This window comes from Lissotriton helveticus, chromosome 10 (assembly GCF_964261635.1).
Source record: "Lissotriton helveticus chromosome 10, aLisHel1.1, whole genome shotgun sequence".
Lineage (NCBI taxonomy): Eukaryota > Metazoa > Chordata > Amphibia > Caudata > Salamandridae > Lissotriton > Lissotriton helveticus.
In genome coordinates, this window is record NC_136071.1 from 358,049,246 (window position 1) to 358,061,943 (window position 12,698).

Sequence of the window (12,698 nt, forward strand, 5' to 3'; positions counted from 1 at the left end):
CGAAACCACGAGGTTGGGACCGAATGGGGATAGTTTTGCAGCTGGTACAGAAGGCGCGGAAGCGCCACCATCTTGAAGATGGCGGACCGGCCAAAGATATTAAGAGGCATCCGGGACCAAGTTTTCACGTCGGCCTGCACCCGCTCCCAAACCGGCAGCACAGAACGTTCCCACGTGAGGGTCGCTGACTCGGACAGGAACTCCCCCAGGTATTGCATGCCATCGGTCGCCACCCGTAGGTCTAGCGTCCAGGGGTCCGATACTACACCACCTCCCAGGACCCACAGGGTGGATTTACCTAGGTTCAGGTATAAGCCCGAGACTTCGCCAAAGACCCGCATTATTTCCAATACTCGCGGCCCGGAGCGACGCAGGTCCGTAAGGAAGAAAAGGACGTCATCGGCGTACAACGCAATTCTATCAGAGAGGCCCTGGGGCCACACAAACCCTCGCATCTGCGCATCTATACGTACCCAGGCGGCCAACGGCTCCATAGCAAGGGCAAAGAGATACGGGGACAGAGGGCATCCCTGTCAGGTTCCCCGGCCAATGTGGAAGGTCTCTGACACCGCCCCGGCAACACGCACAGCGGCCGTGATATCTGTATAAAGCAGCCTAACATAGGATAGAAAAACAGGGCCTAGGTTGAGACGGGGCAGGAGCGCAAACAGATATGTCCAGCTCACCGAGTCGAACGCCTTATTAATATCAGCAAGCAACAAAGCAGCCCGCTCGCCCGTGGCCCCCATAGCCTCTATCGCGGCCCAAGCACGCCGAATATAGTGGCGTGTAGCCCTGCCAGGCATAAAGCCCGATTGATCGGGGTGTACTAGTTCCGTTATGTACGGAAGCAACCGATTCGCCAGGGCCTTGGCCAGTATTTTGGCTTCTATGTTAAGTAACGAGATGGGGCGATATGAGTCGTGCCTATCAGGGGGCCTACCCGGTTCAGTTGTAAGAACTTTAAGCAGAGGCTTATGATAACAACGCAAAATAAATTGTTTTCCCCAAACAAATGCTCTAAAATTATCAACAGCCCAAACGCAAGCTAGTGTTTCTTTTTCAATTACTGAGTATTTTTCCTCAGTTGGTGACAAAGATCTAGAGGCATACGCTATAATGTGTTCCTCACCAGTAGTATTATTCTGAGAAAGAACAGCACCTAAACCTTTAATGCTAGCGTCTGTGGTTATTATACTGTGAGCATCAGGGTTGAAACTTTTCAAAGAAGCAACTTTGAATATGCAATTCTTAATATCATCAAAATCTTTTTGACACTCCGAAGACCATTCGTATTTGTTTCTGTTCTTTAACAATTGCCTGATATTGTATGTCCATAACGAAAAATTTTGAATGTATTTGGAGCAGAATTGGGCAAGACCTATAAAATACCTGAAGTCATCTTTACAGTTTGGAGCAGGTGCGCATCTAATAGAGTCAATGAGATTTGGTTTAGGTCTAATTCCTTTACAATCTATAACGTATCCTAAATACGTGACATTATCACTAGAAAATGTGCATTTGGAATAGTCAACAGTCAAGCCCTTGGAATCCAAAATGGACAGCACCTCGTGTAATGTTTTATCATGATCTACTGTGTCTTTTCCAAAAATTAGGATGTCATCTTGGAAAAATGTGGTGTTTTTAATATTAGAAAATAAGTGATGCATCAATCGCTGAAAGACAGCGGCAGCAGATGCAAGGCCAAAAGGCACCCTTTTAAATTGAAAACAACCCTGGGGTGTGACAAAAGTAGTGAATTTCTTGCTGTCTTTATATAGTGGAATCTGGTGATAGGCAGCAGATAAATTAATTGTGGAAAACCAATTTGCACCATCAAATAAAGCTAACATTTCATTTATTTTAGGCAAGGGAAATTGATCAATTACTATGTTGTCATTCAAATGGCGCAAATCCACAGTCTCAATTTCCCATTGCTGCGTTTGACTACGACTAATGGAGAAACCCATTCAGAGGCCTCAACGGGTTCAATTATATCTGCAGAAACCAGTCTATCAAGTGCATCATCCCTTAAGGCTGTAGGAACACTCCTAACTTTGTGAATTTTTGTTTCTGCATTTTCCTTAAGTAAAATGTTATGTTCGAAACCCTTGAGTTTGCCGATGTTCTTTTGAAAAACAGAGGGAAATTTCTTTAAAAGTTTTTCACCCACTTTGGTGCCCTCATCCATAACCAAAACTTGGTCTACAGAGTTTGGGTCTAATATTATGTGTAGATTTTTCTGATCTTTCCATTCGAGCAAAGATGGACCTTTTTTTGAAATATACAACTTGCCATAAGCATTGCGATTTTTTAATTCAAATTTAAAACAACCATAACCCAATATGTTAATTTTTTTCTCCACCATAACCCTCTGGATCAATATGAGAAGCAAATAATTTTGGACCAACCTTACCAATAAACAGTTTCTGCCATACCTCTTCATTCACAATTGAACATGGTGAACCAGAGTCAGCATAACCTTTTACACGCACACCACCTATGTGAATCCAACACTCAGGTGTGTTTTCTATTAGAAGACAGCCATCTCTTATGTTTAGCAGTAATTTCTTTTTGACTGCAACCGAACATTCAGAAACTTGTTCATCAGTGCAGCTCAAATCACTACCAGAATCTAGATCATCCTGAATACATTTAACCAATTTAGTTTTTCTCCTGCAGGATTTTGTGTAATGCCCATAAATACCACATGCACTACACTTAACTTTCCTGGCAGGACACGATTTTGCAAAAGCTAAATGTTCTAAACTTCCACATCTGTAACATTTGGGACGTTCGTTATTAGGTTTATACTTACTCCAACCTTCAGATTTTGTTTTGACATAGACATTTTTTTTAAGAACTGGATTTGATTTTAGCCACTGTTTCATTTACCACAACTTCCGTTTTTAAAGCATTGGCACATCTACTAGATGTTTCAGCTTTATGGACAATAGGGAGAATGTCATTTAAACACTCATCGTCATTAATCTATAAACGCTCTTGAATTGCTGTATTAGACGCATGCATAACTACTTGGTCACGTACTAAATCTTCCAACAATCCCCCAAATGCACAATCAACCGCTAATTTGTTTAACTCACCCACATAATCATCAACAGATTAATTCTTTTGTTGTTTCCTCTGAAAGAATTTGTAGCGAGTTATTCCAAAACACACTTTAGGTGCAAAATACTTATCTAAATTTGCAAGAGCTACCGTAAAAACATTACTATCACCATCACCTACTACTGGTTTGTTCATTTGGTTATACGTTTTTAGACCATGCGGACCTAAAGAGTGTAACAAAATCCTTTTTTGGGTGCTGAGCAGTTTCAATGTAATTTAAAAAGTACTCTTTCCATTCTATCCACTTGAGTGAAGGTTCGGATCCAGAAGACCAAAAAGCCTGAGGATGGCTGAATGAAAAGGTTTGTTGACTGATGGCTGCGCACCAGATGACACACTGTACTTAAAATATTAACACAAAAAAATAGAACAAGAGAAATGTCACAAAAGTGGAATTGTTCAGCCTGAGGTCAAATAACACTGTCCATCAGGCGCGCAACACCCATTGGGCTCACCGGGCTTCAGCCCCCCCCCCCCCCGTCGTCTTCTTCAGCCCGGGCTAATTGACACGCACTGAGATGACTGCGCATCGGAGCTGAGAATGTCATTGTTATTGATGCATTCTGAGAGGCCCGGCAGCCCGAGCCAGCCAGCCTCTGAACAGTATCAAGTAAACCCCCAGCCCCCCCCCTCTTGTTTTCCTTTACTAGCGCCGAGGTGATATCCTTGCCTGAAGGCAGGGATTTCACCTAAGCACTTGATGTGTTCAGCATGGGGTGGGAGTGGGAAGATGCACACAGCAGGGGGAAAGGGCTGGCCAGTGCAGGTGACGCTTTTCCTTTGTAAAGGCATTTCTGCTGGTGTCATATCCCAGGGTTTGCTGTCTGTGCACTTGTATGGATGTGTATTCCATACAAGTGCACAGACAGCAAACCCTGGGCTATGACGCCAGAAGGAATTAATTTACAAAGGAAAAGCTTCACTTGCACTGGACATCCCATTCCCCCTGCTGTCCATGCACTTGTAGGGAATTCACATCCACAGCGCACCTCACCAGATAAATGGTGAACAGGGCCATGGATCTTTCTCTAAAGAGGAGAGTCCCCTCCGAATATGAATATGTAGTGTAAGTTTGTAGTGTTCATTTTTTGGGGTGCTAGTGGGTAATTTTAGGGTTCAGGGTGGGTTTCGAATTGGGGTGCCAGGGGGTAATTGTAGGATTCTGAGTGGGTATGGGTTTTAGGGTGCCAGGGATCATTTTAGGGTTCAGGGTAGTAATGGGTTTTGGTGTGCCAGGGGGCAATTTTAGGGTTCAGGACTGGTATGGGGGGCCAGGGGGGTAATTTAGGGGTTCAGGGTGGGTGTGGGTTTTGGGGTGCCAGGGGTAATTTTAGGCTTCAGGGTGGGTATGGGTTTTGGGGAACCAGGGGTAATATTGGGGTTCAGCGTGGGTATGGGTTTTGGGGTGCCAGGGGTAATTTTAGGGTTCAGGGTGGGTATGGATTTTGTTGGGCAAGGGTGTAATTTTAGGGTTCCGGGGGTAATTTTGGGGGTCAGAGTGGTAATGGGTTTTGGGGTGCCAGGTGTAATTTTAGTATTCAGGGAGGGCATGGGTTTTGGGGTTCCAGGGGTAATTTTAGGGTTCAGGGTGGGTATGGGAATTGGGGTGCCAGGGGGTAATTTTATGGTTTAGGGTGGTAATGGGTTTTAGGGGTCCATGGGGTTGTTAGGGTTCAGGGCAGGTATGAGTTTTAGGGTGTGAGGGGGTGGACATTTTAGAGTTTAGGGTGGGTGTGGTTTTCGGGTGTCAGGGGGCAATTTTAGGGTTCACGGTGGGTATGGGTTTTGGGGTGCCAGGGTGTAATTTTAAGGTTTAGGGTGGTTAAGGGTTTTGGGGTGCTATGGAGTTAATTTTAGGGTTCAGGGTGGGTATGGGTTTTCGGGTGTCAGGGGGGCAATTTTAGGATTCAGGGTGGGTATGGGTTTTGGGGTGCCATGGGGTTCATTTTAGGGTTCAGTGCGGGTATGGGTTTGGGGTTTGTGAGGGGGGGACATTTTAGGTTTCAGGGTGGGTGTGGGTTTTCGAGTGTCAGGGGAGCAGGGGGGCAGTTTTAGGGTTCAGGACCGCACCGGGTGACACCAACACATGGGGTGACACCAATCTGCACTGCAGCCTCACATCTGCTCTCACCTTTACTGTCGCTCCCTGTGCAAGCTTGTTCCTCATGCTGTTCACACTCGCCAGCGTCTCGCAGGAGATCTGCAATTCTTGACTGCAATTTTCTTTGCTCACAAGGAAACTCTATAGCAGCCTAGCTCACCGGAGGGTGCATGGTTTCCTATTTTTCAGTATCTTGCACAGTCTTCAGTTTTCCAGTGAACCAGTTCCAAATTTCAGCTTGCTTTTCACTACAGTGAAACCTATTGCTCGCACTCTTGTTTATACAAATCCAGGGAAGACAGATGGAGTAAGAGAGAGAGGGAGGGAGAGGGAGCTAGAGGGAGTAATACAGAGAGAGGGCGCTAGAGAGAGCATGACAGAGAGAGAGGGAGATAAAGGAGTAAGACAGAAAGAGAGAGGGAGCTAGAGGGAGTAAGACAGAGAGCGAGAGAGCTAGAGTGAGAAAGACAGGAAGATAGGGAGCTAGAGGGACTAAGACAGAGAGAGAGGGAGACAGAGGGAGCTAGAGGGAGCAAGACAGAGAGGGAGAGGGAGCTAGACAGAGAGAGAGGGCGCTAGAGGGAGTAAGACAGAGAGAGGGAGCTAGACAGAGAGAGGGGGCTAGAGGGAGTAAGACAGAGAGAGAGGGAGCTAGAGGGAGCTAGACAGAGAGAGGGAGCTAGAGGGAGTAAGACAGAGAGATAGGGAGCTAGAGGGAGCTAGACAGAGAGAGGGAGCTAGAGGGAGTAAGACAGTGAGAGAGAGAGACAGAGGGAGCTAGAGGGAGCAAGACAGAGAGAGAGGGAGCTAGACAGAGAGAGAGGGAGCTAGAGGGAGTAAGACAGAGAGTGGGAGCTAGAGGGAGGTAGACAGAGAGAGGGAGCTAGAGGGAGTAAGACAGAGAGAGAGGGAGCTAGAGGGAGTAATACAGAGAGAGAGGGAGCTAGAGGGAGCTAGACAGAGAGAGGGAGCTAGAGGGAGTAAGACAGAGAGAGAGGGAGCTAGAGGGAGCTAGACAGAGAGAGGGAGCTAGAGGGAGTAAGACAGTGAGAGAGGGAGACAGAGGGAGCTAGAAGGAGTAAGACAGAGAGAGAGGGAGCAAGACAGAGAGAGAGGGAGCTAGAGGGAGTAAGACAGAGAGAGAGGGAGCTAGAGGGAGCTAGACAGAGAGAGGGAGCTAGAGGGAGTACGACAGAGAGAGAGGAAGCTAGAGAGAGCTAGACAGAGAGAGGGAGCTAGAGGGAGCTAGAAGGAGTAAGACAGAGAGAGAGAGGGAGCTAGACAGAGAGAGAGGGAGCTAGAGGGAGTAAGACAGAGAGAGAGGGAGCTAGACAGAGAGAGGGAGAGAGGGAGCTAGAGGGAGTAAGACACAGAGAGAGAGGGAGCTACAGGGAGCTAGACAGAGAGGGGGAGCTAGAGGGAGTAAGACAGAGAGAGATGGAGCTAGACAGAGAGAGGGAGCTAGAGGGAGCAAGACAGAGTGAGAGGGAGCTAGAGAGAGTAAGACAGAGGGAGAGGGAGACAGAGGGAGCTAGAGGGAGTAAGACAGAGAGAGATGGAGCTAGGCAGAGAGAGGGAGCTAGAGGGAGCAAGACAGAGTGAGAGGGAGCTAGAGGGTGTAAGACAGAGAGAGAGAGAGATCTAGAGGGAGTAAGACAGAGTGAGAGAGAGCTAGAGGGCGCTAGACAGGGAGAGGGAGCTAGAGGGAGTAAGAGAGAGAGAGGGGGAGCTAGAGGGAGTAAGAGAGAGGGGGCTAGAGGGAGTAAGAGAGAGAGAGAGGGAGCTAGAGGGAGTAAGGCAGAGAGAGAGGGAACCAGAGGGAGCTAGAGGGAGTAAGACAGAGAGAGGGAGCTAGCGGTAGCTAGACAGAGAGAAGGAGCTAGAGGGAGTAAGACAGTACCTAGCGCCGTACATTTCTGACAGAGGTCGTCCATGCGGTAAGTCGTGAGGGGGTGACACCATGAGTTACCCGCACCGGGTGACACCAACCCCAGTGACGCCACAGGGTTTTGGGGTGCCAGGGGAGAATTTAATGTTCAGTATGGGTTTTAGGGTGCCAGGGGTAATTTTAAGGTTCAGTGTGGGTATGGGTTTGGGGGGGCAAGGGTGTAATTTTAGGGATCAGCGCGGGTATGAGTTTTGGGGCTCCAAGGGGGTGATTTTAGGGTCCAGAGTGGTAATGGGTTTTGGGGTGCCAGGGGGTAATTTTAGGGTTCAGGGTGGGTATGGGTTTTGGGGTGCCGGGGGTAATTTTGGGGTTCAGGGTGGTAATGGATTTGGGGGGGCAAGGGTGTAATTTTAGGGATCAGTGCGGGTATGGGTTTTGGGGTGCCAGAGGTAATTTTAGGGTTCAGGGTGGGTATGGGTTTTGGGGGGTAAGGGTGTAATTTTAGGGATCGGCGTGGGTTTGGGGTTCTAGGTGGATGATTTCAGGGTTCAGGGTGGTAATGGGTTTTGGGGTGCGAGGGGGTAATTTTAGGGTTGCATGTTTTCTCCACTTGACCTGAGCATTAATCGATCCCGTTTATCTGACATTTTAGCCCCGCCCCATTGATTAACATTAGCCACGCCCCTTCATTTGCCATGTTAGCCCCCCCCGAAATTAAGACCAAGTTGCGCCCCTGCTGTCCATGCTTCACCACTTGTAGTAGAAATGTTGATAAATGGCACACACTTGTGGTAGAAATGTTGAATAAATGAATAAAACAAAATTTCACCTCGAGTAGAAAGAAGAATCCTGTTGTGCGTGTTGATAAATTATCAGAAGTTTATAAAATCCTTCTTGTTGGGTGGTGATTCATGAGAGGAGAAGAAACTCTCTTATCAAAAGTATCAAATGACCATTTAGCAGTAGCTTCGAGTGGATTTTGTAAAGCGACCTTCCCACTTTAAAATGGCCGCTGCGTGTAAACATGATGACGCGCTACGTTCCTTTTGCGCTTTTGTGCGATTACACAATACGCTCTTTCTCTTCCCAGCGTATGATGCGTGACTAATGAGGTTAGCAATATGACCGCGAGCAGGACTCAGCGTTGCTAGGCGATCCTCGTTTGAACTATGCCGTTCGGCGCAACGGAGGCCTAGTTAAAGGTATTTCCTTTTTGGTATTATAATAATTCTGGGCCCCCACTTAGTTTAGAAGTGCATCCCTGTCGTCAGAGGGCGAGGACTGGTCAATGATGAAGCATGATTTAAACAGAAAAAAAAAAAAAAAAAAAAAAAAAGGCAGGGTTTCAGGTGTGAGGCACTAAAAGGGCGCACTGCTAGGATGGCGCACAGTTGGTTGTATGAAGGCAAAAAGGTGCATGCAGAAGAGAGGAAAAGCCCTGTAACCCCTCACGATGTGTTATTGGGACACACCAAGTACATGAAAAACAAATTCTGCAGCACACTTGTGGGGAAAGTAAAGTTAAGGCGATGTCTCAATGGACATAAGATGCAAAGTTCAAAGGCGAAGAAGTTGTCCACCAAATTAAAGAATCTTCTTTTATTGTTCGCACATGAGCCAGCCGACACGTGTTTCGTCGCAAGAAACCACACTGTTTCTGCGACTCCTCAGGGCTGTAGGGGAGAGGTGTGGTTTCTCGAAGTGTGCGTATTAAGGCTGAACAGGACCTCCGTGTCTTCAGAGTTTAAGGCAAGGGGCCTTATAGGACAGTAAGTCCCCGAAGTGCGGGGATGCTTCAGGCGTGACTTCTCCGAGTCTGTGTTTCTGTTCCGGGTGCGGACACGGAGGTCCTGTTCAGCCTTAATACGCACACTTCGAGAAACCAGGTCTTCCTACTAAGGGCCACCACAGCACTGCGCGAGAAACATTTTTCCATTGTACGCAACCCGTGTTTTCAACATCACCCGGTCTCGAGCGGAGCCGGGTCTGAATTATCACCGGCACCGCGACCTGCTGTTCTCACACCTCTCCCCTACAGCCCTGAGGAGTCGCAGAAACAGTGTGGTTTCTTGCGACGAAACACGTGTCGGCTGGCTCATGTGCGAACAATAAAAGAAGATTCTTTAATTTGGTGGACAACTTCTTCGCCTTTGAACTTTGCATCTTATGTCCATTGAGACATCGCCTTAACTTTACTTTCCCCACAAGTGTGCTGCAGAATTTGTTTTTAATGATGAAGCATGACACCAGGTGGTGTGTGAGACCAGTCCTTCACATTTTGTGAGATGTCTGCACTCACTAACTGGAAATAATTGCACCTAGTCCCTTAGCACTGGGAGCAGCTCTGTTGTGTTATAACATTATTGGTGGAGGCTACTAGCTCCTGTTACCACGTGCCTTCGGTTCCCTCGGTCCCGACACACTCTGGACTCCCGTGGTTACACATGGTTCCTAACATTTCCATTTGCTACTCCTCTGACCTTCCCTTCAGAACACCCAACACATCACCTCTTTTCCTAAACATAATCCCAGGTTTTCCACTATCACCAGTGGAATTTAGGGCTAGAAATTGTTCAAATCCCAATTCTATGAGTAAAGCTTTGGGAATACCACCCATACACTCCATTCTTTAGGACTGTGGGTTAGCACTGCCCTCAAACAAGTCCTGTGACTCTGGGCCTCAAATGCTCATTGCATCGGTCAGTTCTCCAGCAATGTTCCCCTCACACATTCTTAAAACTGAAGGAACACGCTCTGAGTCACAAACAGAATAATTCTCATGGTTTATTCAAGAGAAACAGAATTAAGAAAGCAATGGTGAGCACTGGACAGGAAGCTCTTTTTTAAGTTATACATTTAACACTAGGAGAGCTTTGGAAGCAGGAAGTAGGGTTTCAGACAAGGAAAACATAAGACGTTCCAAGACTTTGCTGATCTTAATGGAATTTCAGCAGCCATGCTTCATGGGGCTGGTTCCCACTTTGCCAAGCTGGAATGGCCTAAAGGAAAGAAAATGCAGAAATAGTTATTATAGTATTGACTATTTATAAAGTGTTAGGGGTACCTATCCCAGTACCAAGTTTACTAGCAACAGTAGTTTGAAAGGTTCACTAAGTCAGGTTTAGATTATAATGTGTACTCTGTGGGGTTGTCACCGATCCCTTGGAGCCGGTGCATTAATCCACTGTGCTATCTTTTTCATGTTGAAACCTGTGGCCTGAATGTGACATAGTGATCTATGCAATAGGCTCTATTACACCCAAACTATCTCACTGGCTAAATTGACCAACAGGCACAACAAGGCAAATTCATGTTTAACTTTTACTCACACATAGGGAATGTTACCACATCAAAACATTTTTTTCTCATTTTATGGAGTTTTATATAGCGCAAACTTGACCCGAAGGTATCAGGTATCAGAGCGCTTTACATAGCACCAGTTGCGTTACATGAGGACACATTCATTTTTAGGTCGAGCATTCGAGACCTCTTGTATATACTTTAGTATATACTTATTATATACTTATATATGTATGTACTTTGTGGGTTCTGGAGGTCAGCCCTAGGACTTGTCTGCTTCTGCTTAGGGACATTTTTTCTGTTCAACTGCCTCTATTTAACTGTCTTGATAGAAAATGACCAGCAGAGGTCAGTAAAATACCAGAATCACTTTAGCATTCTCTAGATTCCAGCCCATAGAAATTATCTTCCACAAGCACCCGTAGACAATAATATATTTTTTTTATCTTGTATTTTCAGCGAAATGATCACCAATTTATATTAAAAACAGAGCTTTGGACTATACCATTTCCCGCTGAAAGGCAATATTTATATCCATGTGTTCCCATACCTGGCGTGTCACACAGTTTGGTGCTTACTTTCCCTCCATGTTAAAGACCAGTAGATATTTCAGCACCCAGGCTAATGTGCTCCATAGCTAAATACATATATGGTCCCAAAGGAGAGACCGATTGCATTGCAAATGCTTGTTTGTTTAAGCACGGGGAGATTAAATGTTTTGCCCAGAATCATAGGATGTTCAGCGTTCCCCAGATTCGAGATCGACCGCCCTAGCTATTAGGCCAACTCCTCTCCCAGTAGAACAGTTTATTAAATGCCGTGTAAATTCTGAACTTGCAAAGCGAATATTCATGCACTCTTTCTCACACAGTAGTTTTATTTACTTTACAATCTGTTTTTATTTCCTTTTCGATCAGACTAAAATCTTTGACTATATCAAAATGCCATTCTGCAACTCCCTCCTCTTACCTCGATCCTGTCCTGCCATCTCTACATCAAATCTAGTAAGTCTCATTCTTTCTCTAGAATCTTGTTCCTTCTTCCTCCTACTCTCCGTTTTGTTCATGGCATATGCCCCCCCCCCTGTTCAACATGCAATCTCTCCACTTCGTCCCTCTCTTACAACTTTCCATTTCAAAAGTCGCCTCCTACAATCTCTATTCCTCCGCCTCCTTCTTCTATGATCTCCTCACTTTCTTTTCCCTTACAGCGTCCTTTACCTCCTGTAACTTCTCTTTCGCCTCTATTATAGCAATATTTTGTCCATTATGCTTTTCAACTGTATACATTCTTCTACTCACTCCTGCAGCAATTCTCTTTTCGCCCAGATCTGTCTTCTCCCTTTTCTGTATTTTCACTTATTCTTTCTTCCATGCATTTCCCTTTCTCATCCTTAATCTCCCCCTTTCTCTTTCAAAGAACGCTTTACCTTCCCTTGTAGTCCCCTCCTCCTCCACCTTCTCCTATATTCTCTTCTCCCCTTCCTGGTGTACTTTTACCCCTTCCTCGTTATTTGGTAGGTTCTCTGCCAATGGCACTGATCCTGTATTCCTTTCTGTAATAGCCTCTTGTCTCCTCTGACAATATCTTCTTTTTCTTTTCCTGTTTACCCCTTATTTCTCCTTGTACAATGTCCCCTGATTTCCTATAACTTCTAATTTTTCTCCTTCAATTTCCACTGCACGTTTTCATCTTCCCTTCCCGTGACTGGTCGAATTCCTTATAGCTCCTACTTCATTTTGTTACCTGCCCCTTCATTATAATGAAGTGTCGCAAATTCCCTCTTTCATTCGTTTCCCTTAAAATATTTTTTTCATGTGAATTCTTATCTCCCTTCACACATCTTAGAACAAATACCTCACTGGGATCAACCTTCTTTTAACCAAAAAGTTTTGGTCCCAGGAGTCACCCAAGATGGAGCCAGTTTGCACTGAACTGTGGGGTCTTAGCATCTATAACCTCTCCCTTTCATCAAACCAGTGTTGTTCGGTTATGACTTATTACTTGACATTATTTGTAAAGTACATATCTTTGCAGGACATTTTATGTATAGCGCAAATAAAATTATTTAATGGAAGGTGCCCTTCCAGTTTTGCGATTGTATGACGTTTCAACGCATGCCATCACTCTGCCTGCCGCTACAATGCAAATCTTTACCCCGACTTGCTGTCGGGGTGCCCTGGAAGTTGGAATAGTATAATTTACTATTCCAACTCCTGTGTGTGCAACAGTAGGGATGGTGTTGGAGTTAAATCCAACACCTTCTACCCCCTGCAACAA

The 12,698-nt window shown here is 45.7% G+C and overlaps 1 protein-coding gene across 1 annotated transcript in view; it reads right to left on the reverse strand.

Moving 5' to 3' along the window:
• Positions 1-9,884: 9,884 nt before the first annotated feature.
• Positions 9,885-12,698, reverse strand: part of RARRES2 (retinoic acid receptor responder 2) — a 43,325-nt gene continuing 40,511 nt past the window's right edge. Inside the window, exon 5 of the mRNA XM_078662584.1 lies at positions 9,885-10,117. The gene's annotated coding sequence lies outside the window, so the exon portion shown is untranslated. The remainder of the gene's footprint in view (positions 10,118-12,698) is intronic.